Source organism: Bos grunniens, chromosome 20 (assembly GCF_055505025.1).
Source record: "Bos grunniens cultivar Pamir isolate PY7600 chromosome 20, Bosgru_T2T1.0, whole genome shotgun sequence".
NCBI lineage: Eukaryota > Metazoa > Chordata > Mammalia > Artiodactyla > Bovidae > Bos > Bos grunniens.
The window spans coordinates 72,997,206-73,018,293 of NC_141184.1; the positions used below are offsets into that span (position 1 = coordinate 72,997,206).

The window sequence follows — 21,088 nt, forward strand, 5'->3', positions numbered from 1 at the left end:
CAGGACTGGGGTGGTGACCAATCAGGGCCCAGGGCCGGGCCTCACACTGGAATCAAGGGAAGAGGAGGGCTGGTTCTGCCGGAAGGGGTGAGGCCAGGTGAGGTCAGGCTACAGCTGTGGGAGGGGATTGAGGTCAGCCTGGGGCAGTTGGTGGCCTTCCTGCGCCCGTCAGCGTAGAGCCGCCGGCCTGAGAAGGAGGGCACTGCTGAGCCCAGGGGTTGAGAGCGCCAGTTCTTGCTGTGGTCTGGGAGCTGCCCTGAGGCCAGAGGGAGGCCGTCTGCCCGTGAGTCCTCTCCTGCTTGTCTGTCAGCTTGTTTGAACCACACTGGATTTTCTGTCCAGCTGGCTACGTGGAGACCCTGGAAATGCTCCTCTGTGAGTTTTGGCTGGCTTCAGGGAAGAAATGCCAGATGATACTGGGAGACTTCAGTTTAATCTGGATTCAGGTCATATCTCTTGAAAGTGAAGTGAAAGTCCCTCAGTCATGTCTAACTCTTGGCAACCCCATGGGCTATACAGTCCATGGAATTCTGCAGGCCAGAATACTGGAGTGGGTAGCCTTTCCCTTCTGTAGTGGATCAGCATGCCCAACCCAGGAATCAAACCAGGGTCTCCTCATGGCAGGAGGATTCATTACCAGCTGAGCTATCAGGGAAGCCCAGTATCTCTTAAGGCCAGCTATTCATTGATATCTCTTAAGGCCAGCTATTCATTGATATCTCTTAAGGCCAGATATTAATTGTAGGATTACCCTAATTAGTCTTCATGGGATTAAGCTGGCAACCTGCTAAGGTAGCAATTGATGTCCTTTATCTAGAGGACAAAACGGGGGCTCACAGAAGTGGGTAACACAGCTACAGCAAGGAAGTGTGTACCTAGACAAAACCCCCCGATCTTCTGTTAGAACTCAGGGAAGCCATGTGGTGTGGCTTGTCCATGTGACGGGGGCTAAGGCACCCAGCCCACACTGGATACTGTGGGGACCTGACTTGGTAACTGCCTTCTGGCAGCTCTGAGACTCACAAAAGCAATTTGCACTGAAGAGAGGAGGGACACCTCTCTTCATCCTCCCCACCACACCCTCCGGGTACTCCCACACCCTGCCCCCTTTCTCTTTCTTTGTGAGGGAATAAGTGTCACGCTCATGTGACCACATTGGCTGTCCACTGTTCACGAGCTACCACCTGGAGCTGCTACCGGAGAGGCCAAGAGCCTTTGCCCCCGAGTACCTCTCTTTCCTTTGCACCGTGGGGGCCCTCCTCCACACCTGCACACCAGAGGCCGTTTCTGAGACATGCAGGGACCCTCCTTCAGTTTGCAACAGGTTGCATCCATCGCTGTCCTTTCAATGCTTCCCTTGACACTCAGCTCCTGAGCTCCTTTGTCTGCATTGCGGCCCACCTGGCTGCCACGGGAGGGACAGAGCTGACCATGAATCCAAAGCTCAGATCTGACAGGCAGCAATCTGTGTGTAAAGGGCCTGATTAATCATGCTGTAGAGGCTGTAGTGGGCTCTAGGGATCCGTAACCAGGGCTTGGGCCAAAGTGACTCCACAGCTGTTTTAATGCCTGGGGAGGGTTCTGGCTACAGTGGGGGTGGGGTGAGTCTCCTGAGGTTCTGAAGGCCCACTGTGCAGGTTCATGGCACACAGAGAAGAGAAGGCGGAGTCCTTTCCTGGAGCTGGTGGGCTGCGGGCACAGCCATGGATGACCAGGAGTCTGCATCTCACTAGGGGCCGAGGCTGGTGCTGAGGGAATCCTCAGTGAGGATTTTTTTCCTTAAAAGCCATCCTAAGTGACTTCAGCTCCATTGCTTTTTTGCCAAAAACCTACAATGATCTCAAGAGCTTTGTACACACCAAGGGTGGTGACTGGACATGGAGCCCAGCACAGACGGAAGTCAGTCCTGCCCTGAGTCCCACGGGCCAGCCACACCTTCCCCCTTCCATGGCCTGGCTTTCTTCTGCCAGGACCGGCAGAATGGTGGAAAGGCAAGTGTGGTCTCAAGCTGAGGGGCCCAGCCTGGGCTCCAAGCCCCTGAGCGTCCCCTTGGGACGTCCGGTGGACCTAGTTCCCCCTGCCGTGGGGCAACTCTCTCTCGGGGACTGTCGTGTTTCTTTGCTTTCTGTTGTGATGGGGCACTCCAGTTATCTCAGGGCGATTGGGAAGTCTGCTAGTGTTACATGCTCCCGCCTTAGATGGGAAAACATTATTGCTGCATTGACGCTGCTCACTCGATACTGGGTATCTGTTAAACACAAATGGCAAGGGGAACAGAGCAAAACAGAAAAAAAAAATGGAGAGTTGCTGGGTTGCCTCAAGTCTCACCTGTGATTAAGAGTGTGTACAGCCTGCATGTGAACCCCGGTTCCCACACCTGCCAGCTACCAGGTGCCAAGCGCCGATTTTAGACCCCCAGCTTCACTAAGGAGTCATTGACAGATACAGTTTGTGTGTATTTCAAGTCTACATTGTGATGACTTGATGCCCATAGACGTCGTGGAATGATTGCCCCACATTCGCATCGCCTCACACGATTAACTCTGTGTGTGTGTGTGTGTGTGCCTTTTATGTTGTTCTTATAATCCATGAACACAATACAGATAGCTCTCCATTTTTTTAGATCTTATTTATCTTAGAAGTTTATAGTTTGCTGTATGTTTTGCACATGTTTAATTAGATAACTTGATATTTTTAGTGCCATTATAAATTCCTAATAGAGATAGAATTGACTTGTCTATATTCCCTTGGTAAATCCACTTACTTCAAATCCTTCTAATTGTATTTTTTTTTTTGTATACACAATTATGTCTGCAAATAAGTTCTTTTTTTTCCCCTTTGCAACTGTGATAACCCTTTCCTTTTTCTTGACTTATTGTACGGACTAGGATCTCCAGTACAGTGGTGAACAGAAGTAGTGAGAATAAGTATTCTTGTCTCTGTCCAATTATCAGAGGAAAAGCTTTCACTATTTCACCATCACACAGGATATTAGCTTTTTTGTAGATATTTTTATCAAAATATGTAAATTCTTCTCTGTTAGTTTACTAAGCAGTTTTTTCTTAGTCATGAACTAAAATTATTACATTAAAAATTCTTAAGTTTATCTTCTGCAGATTTTGAAACAGGTGATTTTTCTTTTATGTGGTGATTTAACTTTTAAAAATTTTGTGATTCTAAAACAACCCCAACCTGATCTCAATGTATTCTCCTTCAGTTGGACTTTACTTGTTAGTGTTTTATTTAGGATTATTTCATCTATACTCAGAGTCTGTAATTTTACTTTCTTGTACTTCTTCCTTGTTGGTTTTAGTATCAAGGTTATGCTAGTCTTATAAAACAAGTTTGCAGAGTGTTCCTTGTTTACCCCGAGAATTCCTGTGAGACTACTGTTTTCTTCCCTAGATTTTTGGAAAAACTGATTGGCAAAACCAGTTGGTTTCATTGTGGGGAGGCTTTTAATTTCAGATGTAATTTTTTTCATGCAAATAAAATTTTCTCATATTGTATGTCTTCGTGGGTCTATTTCAGTAAAACATTTCCCCCTCTGCTAGGAATTTATTGAGATGAGCAGACTCTCCAGTTAGTAAGTGAACTGTGGTTCATAATATCTTTCTTATCTGCAAGATGTGTTGTCTCCCCTTTTAAAAACCCTCGATGCTGGTGATTTGTGCTTTGTCTCTTTTTCTTAATAAGTCTTTCTAGGGGTTTATCAGTTTTTATCATTCCTTTCAAAGTGCCAACTTTTGGCTTTCTTTTTAAAGAAACTTCATATTTGCTTTCTGTTTCCTTGTTTTCTGCTCTTTCTTTTTTTTTTTTTTTCCATCTGCCTTGTGTTTCATTCGCTATGGTGTTTTTTCTGGTTTCTTGGGAGGGAGGCTTAATTGATTTTTAGCCTTCCTTCTTTTCCAGTGTACGTGTTTAAGGCTTTAAGTTACCCTCTAAACATAGTTCGCTGCATCCCACAGGTTTGAATAAGCCAGATTTTCATTATCTTTTATGGAAAAGTATTTTCTAATTTTCATTGTGTTTTTTAAAATTATTAATCAGGAAATTCTTCAAGCAGTATGTCATTTAACTTCCGAATGTTTGGGGAGGTTTTTCTAGTGACCCTTGTTTGATTTCTAGCTTAATTCCATGAAGAGCCGTGTTGTAGGCTTTTGGGGCTACTGTTATAAATCCCGTAGACTAGCTGATAAACAACAGAAAGTTGTTTCTTGTAGGCCTGGAGGCTGGGGAGTCCCAAGATCACCAGCAGGTGCCTCGTCTGGTGAGGCCTGTTTCCTGGTTCCTAGACTGCCTGCTGCTTCTCCCTGTTCTCGCAGCACAGGAGCCCATTCCCTCCTGGCCTGACCCCTCCCAGAGTGCCTGCCTCCTTGGATCATCACCACCTGCCGGATGAAGTTTGAGGGCCCATAAACCATCAGCCCATTGCAATCGCTAAGTATACCCTGCATTATTTCAGTCCTTTGAAATAATTTGTGCTTTCCTAATGGCCCAATATATATTCTTTTTGTTATATGTTCCTTTGGCTCTTGAAAATAATATGTATCAGTGGGATGCAATGTTCCATGTGTATCAGTCAGATCAGGCTTGTCACTCATGTAATTCCGATTCCAGTAGCCACATTGAGTAAAAGCAGAAGTAGGTGAAATTACCTGTAATATATTTTATTTTAGCACACATAAAATATCATTTCAGTGTGTAATCAACATGATAAAACCTAATGAAATAGTTCACATTCTTTTTTTCATGCTCAGTCTTTAAAATCCAGTATGTGTTTTAGGCTTGCAGCGCATCTCATTGTAGAGCCAGCCATATTTCAGGTACTTCATGGCTGCAGGTGACTACATACCAGGGGGGCCAGTTCCACGAGAGAGGTGTCTTTAATATCTCCCACTGGGATTATGAACTCGGCTGTTACTCCTTTTCTATTTCTGTCAGTTTTTATGTATTGATATTTTGAGGTTATGTTATTAGGTACATTCAAATTTAGAATCCTCATCTTCTTGCTAGACTGAACTTGTGTCAGTATGAGATGCTCCTTTTTATCACTAGAAATGCTTCTTTCTTTAGAGACTATTTGACAGTGATGTTGCCACATCAGTTTTCTGTCCTTGTTGGCCTGGGTATCTTTTAGTTTCACCTGTCTAAAAGATATTCCATCTTAACATGTAGCTCTGTGAATAGTGTACAGTTTTCATTGGAATCAGTATGACACTTTATCTTTTAATGAGAGTGTTTGCTGTGTTTATAATGTTGATATTCAGTGTGTAGACACCATGTTGCTGTGTGTTTTCTGTTTGTCCCACCTAGTCTGTGTTCTTTGCTCTTGCCTTCTTTTAGAAGTTTGAAGTGTTTCTCTAGTTCTGTGCTCCTCTGTCAGGTTGTTAGGTGCATATTTGCAGACACAGCGTGTGTTTTACACTCAAGCCTAACTTAGTACTTTACTGCCTCCCTGACTCGACTGTTTCCTCCTTGTCACTGTTACACTTTGAACTGTTAGATATATATTTGGCGTTAACATCATTGTTTTGTAGAGTTAATATTTACCCTCACAGTTACCTCGTTGTTGGTCTCTACTTGTTTTTTATATTTCCGTCATAGACTACTTTTCTTTTTCCCAAAGCACTGCCTGAATATTTTTTTAGTTCATGTGTGTGGGTGATGAATTGTCTCATTTCCCTTTGCCCTCAAAGTCTCTATTTTGCTTTCACATTCGAAGAGTATTTTTGTTGAGTATAGAATTCCAGGTTGGTGGTTATTTGTTTTTCAGCATTTTACAGATGCCAGTCCATTATCTTCTGACTTCCTTGTTCTTGGAAAGTCAGCTCTCAGTGTTGCTGTGCCACTAAAAGCCACACCTTTTTCCTCTGAGCGCTTGAACATGCTGTTCTTGCCTTAGGCACCTGCAGAGCTGCTGAAACCAATGTGTGGTTTCATTTTTGAGTCAGTGGTCTGATTCTTGAACCAACTCTTGCCACTGTGCCTGTCAGCCAGTTCAGTCGCTCCGTATCTGCCCCGTTGCGACCCCATGGACTGCAGCACACCAGGCTTCTCTGTCCATCACCAACTCCCCGAGCTCGCTCAGGCTCATGACCATCGAGTCATTGATGCCATCCAACCATCTCATCCTCTGTCGTCCCCTTCTCCTCCTGCCTTCAGTCTTCCCCAGCATCAGGTTCTTTTCCAATGAGTCAGTCCTTCGCAGCAGGTGGCCAAAATATTGGAGCTTCGGCATCACTCTTTGCAGTGAATGTTCAGGTCTGATTTGCTTTAGGAGTGACTTGTTGGATCTCCTGGCAGTCCACAGGTCTCTCAAGAGTCTTCTCCAACTCCCCAGTTCAGAAGCATCGATTCTTCGGCGTTCAGCCTTCTTCATGGGGCAACTCTCACATCCATACATGACTACTGGAAAAACCATAGCTTTGACTAAATGACCTTTGTCGGCAAAATAGTCTCTGCTTTTTAATATGCTGTCTAGGTTTGGCATAGCTTTCCTTCCAAGGAGCAAGCATCTTCTAATTTCACTGTCTACAGTAATTATGGAGCCCAAAAAATAAAGTCTGTCACTGTTTCCATTGTTGCCCCATTTATTTGCCACGTAGTGCTGGGGCCGGATGCCATGATCTTCATTTTTTGGAATGTTGAGTTTTGCCAGCTTTTTTACTCTCCTCTTTCACTTTCATCAAGAGGCTCTTTCGTTTCAACCCCTGGAGGCATTTCTTATTCCCCTTTCTCTTTTCTCCACCATGAGGGTCCCCATTTATACTTTTTAACAACGTAGTTTAACATGGGGCTCCTTCAATATATTCTATCCTTTTTTTCTCTCTTATATATATTTTTACCTGACCCATCCTTCAGTTCACTGATCATCTCTTCAGCTATGTCCAATTTGATGTTAAGGCCAGAGACTGAGTTCTTAAATTCAGTCACTGTTATTGTAAAGTTCGAGAGTCAGTTTTGATTCTCAGAAAGTTTTCCTTTCGTCAAGTATATTTTTCAACAGGTGACATTTGCATCTAATACCTCTAGCATACCTCTGATATGCTGATATACATCTGATACCTCTGGATCTGGTTCAGTTTTTTTTTTTTTTTTTCTCTTGGTCCTGTTTGTTGTTACACCCTCTTTTGCTTTTTTGATTGCATGTTGGACATTATGTTTGGAAAACCCTAGAGGTTCTGAGTGATGCTGTCTTCTCCAGAGTCTCCTCTGACACAGACCTCCAGTGGGGACAGAGCTGTCTGTTCACTCAGGGCCTGAGGGACTTGAGGCTGGGGGTTCCTTGTAAGCTCAGTTTCAGCAGCCTTCACCCACCTTTCCCCCCGAGCCCAGGGAGGAGCTTTCCAGCGTCTCCATCTGGAAGCCTGGGCTGCCTCCCAGGGCCGCCCTCTTCTCAGCAGGTCCTGAAGCCCACCATCTGTCTCCTGAGCACCACGAGGTGACAGATAGTGCTCAACCAGTTCGGGCAGAGTGTTGGGTACATTTTCTGATATCCGAACTGATTCTCTAGGCCTGCACACAAATTTTTGTCTTCCCAGCCCAAGGAACCATCCAGAGCTGTGTTATCCAGTCCCCTCTGCTTGACTTTTTCCCTGCCTTTTCTTCGCAGAGTCGGCTTTGTTCAGATGGCCCAAGGGAAGGAGCGGGCCTCTCAGTCTTCAGTTCCCTCACTGGGCTTCCCTTTTGTTTGAAATCTTGGATTGTGGCTGCCTAAGGACCTCTTTTTAAACTGTATTTAGCTTTTCTAGTTCTCGGTAGGCTGACCTACAAGCTGCTTGCATCTGTCACTGGATGTGGGGACACCCTGGGTGTAGTCTGTCATCTGAAGCCACATGCAACAGTCACAGTACTTGTATTGATCAACTTTGATACTGGGGAAAACAAGAACCAGGTGTCCTTGCTAAGTACCCACGGTTGTGTTTCTGGTCAGAATCCCCAGCTTGCCCAGGCTGTTTCAGTGCCACGTGAACTTGGGAAGGAGGTGGAGCAAGCAGCCGACGTGGCCTGGAGACAGAGGAGCCGGTCTCCCCTCTTCCCTTGCCCCTGCCGGCCCAGGGCAGGCCTTGCGACGACGGGCTGCTGGTGGTGGAGGCCAAGGCTGAGGAGGGAGGGGTTACGTGACCTGTATTCTGTGACATGGTCACATGTGGGTTTTCTTTTTCAGTTTGAAAAAATGACTGCTTTTAGTTTTCCCTCCAGTTTTACTTTAAGGTGGAAAATGAAGATTTTATTCTTAAAGTTGAGCACAGTGATTTTACAGTCTTTTTGAAAGCAACAGTTGAGGTTTTAAAAACACATCTCAGAGAACTCCAGTAGATAAAGCCAAAAAAAGAGAACGTGTTCAGGGTGAACTGTGGGCAGGACCCCAAACTGTACTCTGTCTCTCCCAGAGTGTGTAATTGGTGAGATGGGTGGATATAGGACCCCAAGCACCCTGGGGACTGAGGCCCTCAAGTGACAGCAGAGGTCCAGGCTGAGCCAGGAGCAAGTGGCCTGTGCCCTGGCAAGTGGAGAGCCGCAAGGGTGGGAGTGGGGCCAGGAGAGGGGTGGGAGACTCGGGGGCGGAGGGTGGGGCAGCACCTGGTGGCGTCTGCGAGGCACTGGCTGTCACGGCTCGAGGCAGGGACATCCCTGAACCTCCACCTTGCAGCCCCCACGGAGCAGAGTCATCTGACAGCCCAGGGTTGAAGTTAAAAGGATGAGTTCACAGCAGGTTGAATGAACCCCTGTACCCACTGTGGGTTCATTTTAAGTACCTGGAGCGAGGTTGGTCAAGCCCTTGCTGAGCTTGAGTGAGGGAGTCAGTCAGGGAGGACTGAGCTCAGGGTGAGAGTGAGGGGCAGCTAGCGTGGTGAGTCCTCCTCAGCCGGGTGGATTCTGGGGACGCCCTTGAGTTCATGGGTGCCCTTTCAGTAGCCTCACTGGAGGCTTGTTTGGGGCTTAAAGGGGTGCAGAAGCCCACTTAGAAGACGTGCTCATTCCCAGGGGTGGTGGTTTCTGAAAGAATTTATACTGGTCGGTTCGACTGTGACCCAGTACCTTGCAGGGTCATGTTTGACAGGGGGCCTGAGCCATGGGCACGGCCTTCCTTCTCCCGCACCCCACACTCACCTGTCATCTTTTTGGCAGCCCGTCCCCCCTCTCTGTACCCTTGACGGTGGGCCTGAGCCCAGCCCCCCTGTTACGACAGAGCCCCTTGTGACTGAGTGGGTTCCGGTTCTGGGCTCCTGGGAGACGTGCTGGAGGCAGAGCCTTCGTGCCATTTCTCCTTGAGACAGTGGTGCTATTGGTCATAGTGTGAGAGCAGTGGTCATAGTGTGGGAGTGGTGTGTGTGAGAGCAGTGTGTGTGAGAGCGGTGGTCATAGTGTGAATAGCAGTGGTTGTAGTGTGAGATTGGTGGTTATAGCTCAGGAGCGGAGGTATCCTACCGTGAAACAGCAGTTGCCCCCGAGTGGGGGGCTGCCCCCATCCGCGAGGATGGGTTGCAGAAGGGCCCGGCTGTGGGCGCTTTTTCAGTGCTGCAACCCCAAGGCAAAGGCCAAGACAAGGAAGAACTTGGCCTCGGCCCAAGTCCTGTAAGGAGAGTGGCCTGAGGTGATGTCAGGATGCATTTAACAGGAGGCTTCCTGTGTGCTGTTTTGGATCTGTCAGGAATTCTCTGCTCCTTATTAATTCCTGAATACTCAGGAATTAAGAGGAGAGGCAAGCCTCTCCTGCTGGCCGAAGAATCCAGGCATTGCCTTCATTAATTTTTCTATATAGTGATAAGTACCCTCTTCCTTCTTGTGAACCATACGGTAAAAGTGACTGTTTACAACTCTCTCTCTCTTTAATATGGTTCGCCTATGTTTTGTAAGTCTGGAATTTTAATCTTTATCTTTGCTGAGAATAACTACCTTGTAAGACAGTATATATTTCCACACCATGTTGATTAAAACACCTTTGTTCCATCAGAGCTCTGGTCCCCGTGTCTTTCTCTCTCTCTCTCTCTATCTCTTTTTCAGGCTGATCCCTTGGAGCTCTGCAGAGGCTCTCTGAATTCACTTTCCTGCCTGGGCTTCTAAGACCCTCTCGAGAAGGCACTTTGCATGTTCACTCCATTGAGAGGGCACCTGAGGCCTCTGTGAACAGAGCAAGCCCTGTGTCGGGGGCTTTATTGGCTTTCTGCATAAGCCAAGGAATATCAGCCTCTTTCTGTCCCTTACCTTCTTGTCGTCAACTCCGGACCACCAAGTTCCGGTCCATTAAAGGACCTCAACAAGTGGCACCCAGAACAGGGACTTGGTGCACGTAGGCAGATTCTTGGACGGAGTGACCCCAGGGCCTATTGAGGCCGGTAAGTACTAAGACATGGGTAAAAAGGCTGGAAAGCCCCATCACTTTTCTACTTTAATTCATCACTTATTTAAAGTTCAGGGATCTAACGAAATGCATGCTGATTTTTTAGCTAGATTAGAAACTGCTATTTCCCGTAGTGTATTTGGAGAAGCCAAAAGGCAACTAGAGAAATTATTTGCTTTACAACTCTCTCTCTCTTTGATATGGATTGCCTATGTTTTGTAAGTCTGGAATTTTAATCTTTATCTTTGCTGAGAATAACTACCTTGTAAGACAGTATATATGCCCACACCATGTTGATTAAAACACCTTTAATTACTTGCAAATTACCTGCATTATGTGATAATGCAAATCAGGGATGTCAAAAAGCTATGGCTCCAATTCGTGAGAAAGGGACTATTGATTATTTGAAGGCTTGTCGCAATCTAGGATTAGAAACTCAAAAGATGCAAATGGTAGCTGAAACAATAGCTGCTGCCTTAAGAAAGGGAAATAAAGGATGCTTTACATGTGGAAATAAGAACCATTTGAAAAGGGACAGCCCTAAGAAAGCTTAAAAAAAAAAGAAAAGAAAAATATATAAAGATAAAAGACCTCCAAAAATCTGCCCTCGCTACAGTAGAGGAATGCATTGGGCAAAAGATTGTAAGTCTAAATCTGACATTGAAAGGAAACCTATTCCAGAAAACTGCAAGCAGGGACCCCCCAGGTCCCCTTCAGCAAAAACCTGAGACAAATTCCATCTTTTACCTGAAACCCTCAACATCTGGCAGTGCTGCCATCGATATACCAGCTTTGGTTTTAGATACTATGAAGTTAATGAGCTCTATTTAAATTCAAATTCACATGAACTGAAAAATATTAAATATATATAATTATTTACATATGAGTATAATTTAAATATAATTGTTTGCTAATCTAATTAAGACATGTCTTAAATCATCAACATTATATAATACTTTTATTATGCCTAGGTTTAAGGTAAACTAAATTTGTCAAAAAGGTAACTCTTCATATATATATATATATATATATATATATATGAGATAAAAACTTTTGGATAAACTATTAAAAGTTATTATATTTTTAATAGAATAATCTATTATTGTAATCTGTTATTATAATCTAAAATAGTCTCTTAGGATTGGAATAACTTAAATTTCTAGAGTTCTACTAAACTAAATAATAAAAGTTTATTAAATAGCTAGGTCATTTCCAAATAAAATAAGATTTTAAAACATTAATTACTAAACATTAAATTCCTCTTACAAAAAGTTTTTCTTACAGAAAGACTAAAGAGATTTTAAACTATTAATAAATATATTTTATAATGTATAATATATTGATATATATAAATATAAATATATATTTATATGTAATAAATATATTCACCAATCTATAAAATGCTAATGTACAAGACACTTCATAGTTGCTAAGGAAAAGTGAGATATATGCTTTTAATAAAAAGATATAAGATATGACATACTCAGATATACATTCCACATTTTCCCTGGGGGCCCCTCCTCATTTAACAAACAATACAATTATTAAAATAACTTGGAAGAATGACGAGCCTATTTGGACAGAGCAGTGGCCCCTCACGAAAGAGAAATTACAGGCAGCTAAGGAACTTATAGATGCACAACTAGAATTAAAACATATTGAAGAGTCTTGTTCTCCTTGGAACTCTGCTATCTTTGTCATAAAAAAAAACAACAAAAAACCTAACAAATGGCGTCTCCTAACAGACCTTAGAAAAGTTAGTGCATCTGTGAAACCTATGGGTGCATTGCAACCAGGACAAGATTGCTTTTTTAATAAACCTTTACACCCTTTAGACCAATAGAGATTCGCTTTCTCTCTCTCTTATCCTAATCATATTAGACCTCATAAACGGTACCAATAGACTGTACTGCCACAAGAGATGATGAATTTGCCCACCATGTGTCAGTACTACGTAGCCAAAACCCTTGAGCCTGTGAGAAAGCAATTTCCTAACTTTCTTGTTATTCAGTATATGGATGATATATTGTTTTCGGCTCCATCTATCTTAAACACTGAACACATGTTTGATATAGCTCAACTATGCTTTAAAAACTCTAGATGAATCATTGACCCTGAAAAAATTCAAACCTCTACACCATACTATTACTTGGGGTTCGTTGTTAATAGGCAACGCATTACTCCCCAACTAACTCAGATCCGTGCTGATAAATTATCAACCGTAAATGATTTTCAAAAGCTCTTAGGGGATATTAATTGGATTAGACCTTCTTTAGGCATTGCTAATTATCAACTGAATAGTCTATTTAGTACTTTAAAAGGAGATCCTGATTTAAATAGCCCTTGTTCACTTTCTCAAGAGGCACGAGAAGAACTCTGTTTGGTGCAAAATAAATTAGAAAAACAATTTCTTACTCGCATCAAAATAGATTTACCTCTAGAATTGTTTATACTCCCCTCTCATTCTCCCACAGGACTTATTGCCCAACAAGAAGACCCAGTAAAATGGATCTATATCCGTTTTATGGAAATAAAGTCACTTACACCCAACCTTGATTTAATTGCTCTAATCGTTATCAATGGAAGAATTAGGACTAAAACTCTAATTGGCTCCGATCCTCATAAAATTGTAATACCTATCAATAAATACATATTACAGGTATTCCTTATAATCCACAGACACAAGACATAGTCAAAATAAACACATCACACACTAAAGTTACAAATAAAAAAAATTAAAAAGGGGAATACACAGGTACACTACTGTCTTCCTTATCTAAAGCAGACTTTACTAGCTTCTAACATATTTTCTAAACCTATAACTATTGTTACTACAGCTTTATTTGTTTTAAATTTTTTAACCTCTTCTTAAGATTCAACCCAAGGGGGCCCCCGGCATTCAAAATGGAGATGAAATAAGAACCCCAGGAAGAAGAAATTCCAATACGGGCCATGTCTGCTCCAAAGATCTCCAGAAAGCACCGCCTTCGACGGCATCACCCCGATGATCTCCTCACTTGGAGACAAATAAAAGCCCTACTAATCAAGCTGAAAATTTGGTCTCTCAACAGGGGTTGCCTCCGAGTCCTGAGTACATTCTCCCGGCAATGCTCAGTCTTTTGGCCTGTACCTCCCCCTGCTCAAGCTCAGACTAACACCCAACCCCCCTCTATTGCAGGTGGTCGAATGGACGGAGAGAGGACCAATCATTTCAACTAATGACTATACATATGCTTTCTCCCTAGTACATGAAAGGGCCTTCATACCCTGGGCAGGAAAGAAAACTAATTAATATTTCTTTAGGCTATGAAGTCCTTCCCTTGTGCACGGGCCCAGCAAAATTGTGCATAAACGTCAGCCGACAAATTTGGGCTGACAAATTTAGGCTTTCATCCTACCTCCAAAAGAAGACTTTCAGACACTGCTTGGATTATTTACTGCCCTTTCGTTGTCTGTAAACCATGTTTATACTACTGAAACTTTCGGGAAAGAGTTAGGGAAAGAACAAAGAACTTTATGCAAAGGGTTTACTTATAAAAACTTTACTTATACTCCCATTCCTTGGGACAAATGTCAAACCAATCAAGAAAATCAATGTTTGTGGCTAATCATACAATTGTTGCTTGGGGACCCCATGGTATGTGGTTATCTGACTGCTCAGATGATATTAACAACACTGTGTGTGATATGGAAGGTCACTGACACTATGATGGAACATTACTATGACAAACGACTTCTTGAGTGACTTGACCATGGATTAGCCCCACCTCCTCCTAAGATCGTCCTCCATAAACAGAGTGGGCCTGAACAATGGGCCATTTGGAAACTTGCTGCAAGCATCAGAGCACAGAACAACTTGGAACTTGGACCGGACATTTCATAGGGACCAGTCGTCACAATAACTATTTCTTTCGCTACAGTCAGTCATATTTTATACAGGCCTGTGTCCCACTTCCTTTTGTTATAGCCATAGAAAATTTACAATTTAATAAGACTTTTACATTCTGTAACTTGTATTAATTGCAAACTATATACTTGTATTAACACCTCTATTTCTTTAAGCTTTTTGTGTTATTCCTGTTCACGTCAATCACAGTGCCTACAACTGGGAACAAATCAAATTTCATTTAATAAATATACGTGATAATGCCTCTCTGAATGTACAACTACTATAAAAGAAAATCTTTAAAACTTTTTTCTAAAAATCTGCCCTCTTCCCCTAATTTGGAAACTTTAGCTGAACAAATTACCTGGGCTAGACCCACGAGGATGGTTTCAAAGTATTACCCACAGTATCGGGTCTGGAACTGTAGCTTTGGTGATTGTCTTGATAATTTTATTTGTTGTTTACCGTCACCTTTCTATAAGGTTGGTTAATACTAACCAAATTCATTTGGTCAAGACCTTTTTTTTACAAATATAATAAAATAGAGGGAATTGTCAGGAAGCATTTAACAAGAGGCTTCCTGTGTGCTGTTTTGGATCTGTCAGGAATTCTCTGCTCCTTATTAATTCCTGAAGAGGAGAGGCAAGCCTCTCCCACGGGCTGAAGAGTCCAGGCATTTCCTTCATTAGTTTTTCTATACAGTGATAAGTACCCTCTTCCTTCCTGTGAACCATATGGTAAAAGTGATCGTATACAACTCTCTTTCCCTTTAATATGGATCACCTATGTTTTGTAAGTCTGGAATTTTAATCTTTATCTTTGCTGAGAATAACTACCTTGTAAGACAGTATATATTTCCACACCATGTTGATTAAAACACCTTTGTTCCATCAGAGCTCTGGTCCCCATGTATTTCTCTCTCTCTCTCTCTCTCTCTCTCTCTCTCTCTCTCTCTCTCTTTCAGGATGATCTCTTGGAGTGCAGAGGCTCTCTGAGTTCACTTTCCTACCCGGGCTTCTAAGACCCTCTCGAGAAGGTGCTGTCCGTCTTCACTCCATCGAGAGGGCACCTGAGGCCTCCGTGAACAGAGCAAGTCCCATGTCGGGGGCTTTATTGGCTTTCTGCATAAATCAAGGAATATCAGCCTTTTTCTCTCCTTTACCTTCTCATCATCGACTGTAGACCACCAGGTTCCAGTCCATTAAAAGACTTCAACAAGGTGAGAGCAGCCAGGGACTACGCCCGTCGGATTGGCCTTCACCCAGTGAAGCGTTGGGGTTGTGTTTCATTTTGTTAGCATAGTTGTGGGCCCTGCTGGCCAGGGCATTTTGGCCTTAGTGGGCAGGATCGACCCCAGCAGTTTACCTTGTAAGAGGTTGTGCAGGTGCTGCATAGAGGATGGGCGGGAGCCCCACAAGAAGGGAAACACTGGCTGGAGGAGTCACGGGGGCATGTGGACTGAGCTATCAAGTCAGTCCTTGAAGCAGAAAGGCTAAGCCCCTTAACGTCTCCCTTCTTCCAAGGAAAGAATACACTGGCTGGAAGAGTCTCTGGGGCATGAGGATCGAGCTAGAGAGTCAGTCCTTGAAGCAGAAAGGCTAAGCCCGTTAATGTCTCCCATCTTACAAACCACGGACCAATGTGTCCAGTATTTTAATGACGGGTACCTACTGCTTACGTGTATGACATACACCCTCATAGCTTCACATGTCTACTACATGCCTCTTACAAGTGCTGGGCACTGTTCTGGGTGCTGGACACTCAGTATGTAGTAGGGGATATGTAGTCCAGGATCTTTCTATTTCTGCAAAGAAAAATAGAAGAACAAAAGACTCCGTGTGGTTCAGCTTGAGCAAGTTCACCACGTGGACGGCCCTGCATGCATGTAAATTGTGGTAAAATACATATAACATAAATTTAACATTTTAACCACTTGATTGAATGACTGGGTGGCTTCAGTGGAGTCAGGCTAACAGATGGCCTTGGGGTGCCATCCACCTTTGTCCCAGAGGAACACTCCAAATCTTGGTGGCCTTGTAGACCTTCCCTTTATTCTTCACTCTCCCCAGTGGCTCTAGGTCATTGGTCTGTGTGTCATTTAAGAATCTCTTTATCCACTTTGTTGTTAGGTTTATGTTTTGGAAAGCTTCTCAGACGTCCCTGGGACTTGAGAAGGCAGGCTTGGATTCTGGGTTCTCCCCTGCCACGTGCCTGCCAGGTCGAGGTGGAGGCCAAAGGCCAGTCTGAGTTGTGGTGGTCTATGTGGTCTTGGGGTCAGTGGACCCCCTCTTCTCTGGAAGGGCAAGGAGATCCTTTGTGTGAAGCCTGGAGAGACTTGACAGGGTCAGTCTTCACAGTCTCTCTCTCTTTTTAATTTATATTTGCATTTAGTTTCCCCTTTAACTGTTTTCTAGGAGTTTCCAACTCCTAGTGTAGAACTCAAAATATGCAGGGAGCAGCTTCTTAAAAGAGAAGAGGAAATTGCTGAACTGAAAGCAGAAAGAAGCAACACCAGGGTCAGTAGGGGGATTCTCATGTGTTGACATTTGCCCCACGTGGGTCACCGCTAGCCTCCGTGTTGCTGTCTTTAAACTCTGTCTGATTTTCAAGTCATTTTTCACATCTTCCCACTGAGCAGACCAGGGTGGATCAGTTCGGGGTTCTCATACCTTACTCCAAATTTATGATGAGAGCTAATGTAATTTTAGTACCTTTGAGAGGGGAGTTCTCAACTTACATTTTTGTCCACGCTACACTTTGTGTGGGATCTTAGTTCCCCAATCAGGGATTAAAACCCATGACCCCTGCAGAAGGGTGGAGTCTTAACTACTGGGCCCCTGGGGAAGTCCACTCTTAACTTTAGACTGAACTGGCAGGATTCCAACGTGCCTTAGCATGTTTCCAGCTGTAGCGTGAGGCTGAAAGGAGTTATCGGCCCTGAAGTCAAGCATGAGGTTGAAAGTGCCCCTTTGGCCCTGCCCTGCAGCTGCTGTTGGAACACCTGGGGTTACTGGTTTCCCGGTACGTTCCATCCCTCTGGATTACAGTGGGCAAGTGGCAGGCACAGTCCCCAGCTAACATGACCAGTGAGGTGGAGGTGCTCAGGGCACTGAAATTGCTGTTTGAGCACCACAAGGCCCTGGACGAGAAGGTACCAGCCACCCATCCATCCTGGATTTGTACACTTAGTGCCTTGTTTTGACCTCACCGATTGCCTGGAAGTGCTGTGTTCCTTCCCTGTCAAAACAAGGCTAAGGCTTCCTTTCCCCCTTAGAGACCCTCCTACGGCTCTCTAAGCCACGAGTAAGACCTGACTAAGGAGATCGCAGTCAGGAAGTCATAGAAAAGCAGTCACAGGAGGAGAGCCAGTTGAAGGAGTGCCTGGCAGCCCTCTCTTTCCACGTTACAGATCTGGAGGAAGACCTGGACACGGCCAGGAAGAACCTCCTCAAGTCCAAGGACATGAACACGAAACTGCAGTGGGACATCCGCGAAGTGAGTGATGGCGGTCCTGTCTGCCTGAGGTGGACTGTGGGTCCCTTCTTCTCCCGGTGATCTCAGCCTTGGGATGGCTGCGTGAGTAAGAGCAGAGCACTGGAGAGACCACAACTGGCTGCCTCCTCACCTCTGCGTTGAGGTCTCTGGGGTAGAAGAGGCCTGGTCCAGGCAGTCCGTTGGCAGTGGACCGACATGAGGGCAGCCCTGGCGCTGTGCTGCACCCTGGGTGTGGACTCCTCCTTTCCACAAGTTCTAGGGGGCCCATTGTGCTCCTTTTGTAAAAACTCATTCATCCATTCATTCATTAATTGGTGTATAGTGGCTTTACACTGCTATGTCAATTTCTGCTGTACAGCAAAGTGAATCAATCATCTATCTATCTATCTGTCTATCTATCTGCCTCTCTTTTAGATTTCCTGCCCATTTACTTCACCACAGAGCACTGAGTAGACTTCCCTGTGCTGTACACTAGGTCCTTACTCATTGACTTTATGTGTAGTATCAGTACTGTATATATGTCAACCCCAGTCTCCCAGTTCATCCCCGCCTCCACCTGCCTGTTGAATGCTGAAATTTCCTTCTGATTCCCTCAGACGAGTCTGGCGACATCTGTGGAGCCCGTTCTCTCAGAGAGATGGGAGCATGCTGTGTGGGCTCTGCTGAGGCAGCTTGCCTGGCCATCTTCTCGAGTTTTCTGAGGTTCCGCTCCTTGAAGGGATGTGTGACAGTGATACAGTCAGACAAGTCGAGTGATGTTTGCTCACCCTCAGATCTTCAGGCCCGAAGAAATGTGGAATCATGATGTTTCTGGCGGTCGTGTCTGTGGGGGTCATGATTTATGAAAAACATTCCAGGGATGTGGTGCTGCTACGGGAATCGTCCCCACTGCCAGTCAGCCAGCCAGTCAGCCACCTTGTCCTTCTGGTGGGAAAGTGTTGCCCCGCACTGCCGGTGGGCACTGGCTGGTGATGAAGAGTCAGGCGGGGTTGTGCTGGCGTGGCTGTTGGGAGCGTTGCCCGGAGCTCAGTGAGCAGCTGAGGGGCCGTCCATCCGTTGGTGGGCGGTGGGCGGTGTCGGGTGCTCGCAGACCCTCCCAGAGCAGGGTCACTAACAACCGCCAGGGGGCGCCCTTCTGCCTGTGATCTTCTCCAGGCTTGGTTTCTCCTCCCCGCTGGCATCTCTGCTGTCCTTCCCCGGTTGGCCTCGTAGTCCGACCTTTTGTCTTCCAGAAGCTCTGCCACTAAGGAGGCTAAACGGTTCAAACTTCCTTCCCAGCTTAGGAAGGTAGAATGTGTGCCTCGCGCGTCCTGCTGCCTGCACTGGCTTGCCACATGCAGTCCGAGGAGGGGGCGCAGTGGCGGCGGTTGCGGCGCCCAGGGCAGAGGGGAGCACGTCTTCTCTCACGAGCCGGTCACCAGCACCCTCCGTGAGCCACGCGTCACACACAAAACTGCACAGGCTGCGTGAGCAGGCATGCGGGCATGCCCCCCACGAACCTGGGGCCGGTGGTCCACACAGAGCATGGTCTGCTTGCCGCCCCTGCGGTCACAGCCCGCGTGCCGTCGGGACAGGGTCGTTGAGAGCGGAGCTGATGCTGTTCTTGGCGGACAGGCGGGAGAGAGTCATGGCAGCATGGAGAATAGGCTGTGCCAGATGGAGGCCCAACTGGAGGAGAACAAGGAGCTGCAGCGGGTGCCTGTGCTGACGGGGAGGCGGCGTCTGGGCAGGAGACACGGCTTGGGCAGGGGCCAGAGCTGCCTTTCTCCGCCGCTCCCTTCTCTGCCGCCGAGTGTGTGCATGTGTGGCCCCATCTGCTGATCCGGGCACCCACCTCCTTGGGAGCAGGGCCAGAGGTGGTCGCCCATAGGCAGTGGGCAGGAGCCAGGGCGTCCCCACGTTCAAAGAGGCTGCTTGTTGCTCTGACCAGCCAGTCTGGGAGCTGCTTGGGATACAGGTGGACCTCCCAACTGCCCCTCAGACAAACCTGAGGGTGCCAGCCCAGGGCCCATGAAACTGAAGGCATGGTGCCCAGGTGTGGAGCCTGCTTGCCTCGGACGTGGCGCTGGAGTCCCACATGCCAAACTGCTGGTCCAGACACGGTGTATGTGTAGGATGGCTGCTCCTAGGCAGGACGAGAACCGTAGTTGCGCTGCGACAGAAGGTGCGTCAGGAAAGGGTGATGGTGGAGGCTCACATCACCGAGTCCTGAGAGAGGTTTCCTGGAAAGGTTGGCCACACGGCGATACAGACCATTCAGGAAATGGAGTGGGGATCCCAGGTCCAGCCTCACATGTTAGTACTGTCCCCACTATGCCTGTGTTCTTGGGCCTGGACTGCAGAGCCTCAAAGACGGGCTCCCAGGGGGCAGTGGTTCTGACTCCCATTGTGAGACCTGTGGTGAGGCGCCTTCCCGGCTTAGGCAGAGAGCTCAGTGGCTCCCGATCAGGGGTGCTCTTCCTTACTTTCAGAACTGCTGTTCAGAGGCTGTTGAGATCAGGATGCTGTTTATGACTAAGCCAATTCAAAGTCAACTTTTGTTTTGCTTTAAAAATCTTTGAATGCCGATGCCTTATTGTGGAAGCTGTGACAGGTTTTATTTCCTTGGGCTCAAAAATCACTGCAGACGGTGACTGCAGCCATGAGATTAAAAACTGCTTGCTCCTTGGAAAGCTATGACAAACATAGACAGCATATTGAAAAGTAGAGACATCACTTGCTGACAAAGATCCATATAGTCAAAGCTATGGTTTTACCAGTAGTCACGGATGGGTGTGAGAATTGGACCATAAAGAAGGCTGAGCCCTGAAGAACTGATGCTTTCGAATTGTGTTGCTGGAGAAGACTCTGTTCTAACAGAAAATAAACTGTTTTTAAATGTATTACAATAGAAAATTTCAAACATGCACAAAAGTGGATGGAGTAGTATAATAAATACCCATGACCCATCAATTAATCTCAGCAATTTTTAACACAAAGCCAATCTCAACTAGATCATTCTTCTCTCCATTTCTTTATACAGTAGATTCTAAAACAGCTTTTTAAACCTTGAAATTGAATTGATGCTCATTTTATAAAACACAGCCTTGCCAACTTTGTTATTACATTTAAAAAATGCTTGAGGTAATTATTTCCAGTTTTTTAATATGAATTTTCATATTGGAAAAGACCCTGATGCTGGGAAAGATTGAAGTCAGGAAGAGAGTGGATGACAGAGGATGAGATGGTTGGATGGCATCACCAACTCAATGGACATGAGTTTGAGCAGATGCTTAGCAGAAGTCAAGTTACATTTTCCTTATGCTAATCCACTGCTGTAACACGTATAGCATTTCTGGTTTTGAACACTGAATGTGTTT

At 45.5% G+C, this 21,088-nt stretch overlaps 2 long non-coding RNA genes across 5 annotated transcripts in view; both read left to right on the top strand.

The window, feature by feature from the left end:
* Positions 1-48: 48 nt before the first annotated feature.
* The window catches only part of LOC147350757 (uncharacterized), a 29,605-nt gene continuing 8,565 nt past the window's right edge, over positions 49-21,088 (top strand). The window contains exons 1-3 of one of the 4 annotated variants that reach the window (XR_015149060.1): positions 67-283; positions 10,012-10,343; positions 13,222-14,499. This is a non-coding gene — a long non-coding RNA (uncharacterized LOC147350757). Of the gene's footprint in view, positions 376-4,223; positions 4,528-10,011; positions 10,344-13,221; positions 14,854-21,088 lie in introns of those variants that run through there. The other 3 variants (XR_015149059.1, XR_015149061.1, XR_015149062.1) reach the window with 3 other exon arrangements.
* LOC147350758 (uncharacterized) lies at positions 15,199-20,681 on the top strand. The gene is made up of 2 exons (XR_015149053.1): positions 15,199-15,453; positions 17,644-20,681. It is a non-coding gene; the product is annotated as an uncharacterized LOC147350758 (long non-coding RNA).